A 205-nucleotide genomic window follows, 5' to 3' on the forward strand; every position below is an offset into this window, starting at 1 on the left:
AATTTAACCCCCCATCTAGAGCTATAAATGGTATCGAGGGATTATATATAGAATAACAAGTTAAATATTAGAAAATATTTTCCCTAACCCAAATATTATCAACAACAACAGTGTTAGGATTAAACAGTTTATAGTGACACCACAGGATGTTGACAGAATAGTGTTTACATACATAATGCAACAATTTCTGCATTAAAGAATATTT

The sequence above is a fragment of the Penaeus monodon genome, chromosome 30 (genome assembly GCF_015228065.2).
Source record: "Penaeus monodon isolate SGIC_2016 chromosome 30, NSTDA_Pmon_1, whole genome shotgun sequence".
Lineage (NCBI taxonomy): Eukaryota > Metazoa > Arthropoda > Malacostraca > Decapoda > Penaeidae > Penaeus > Penaeus monodon.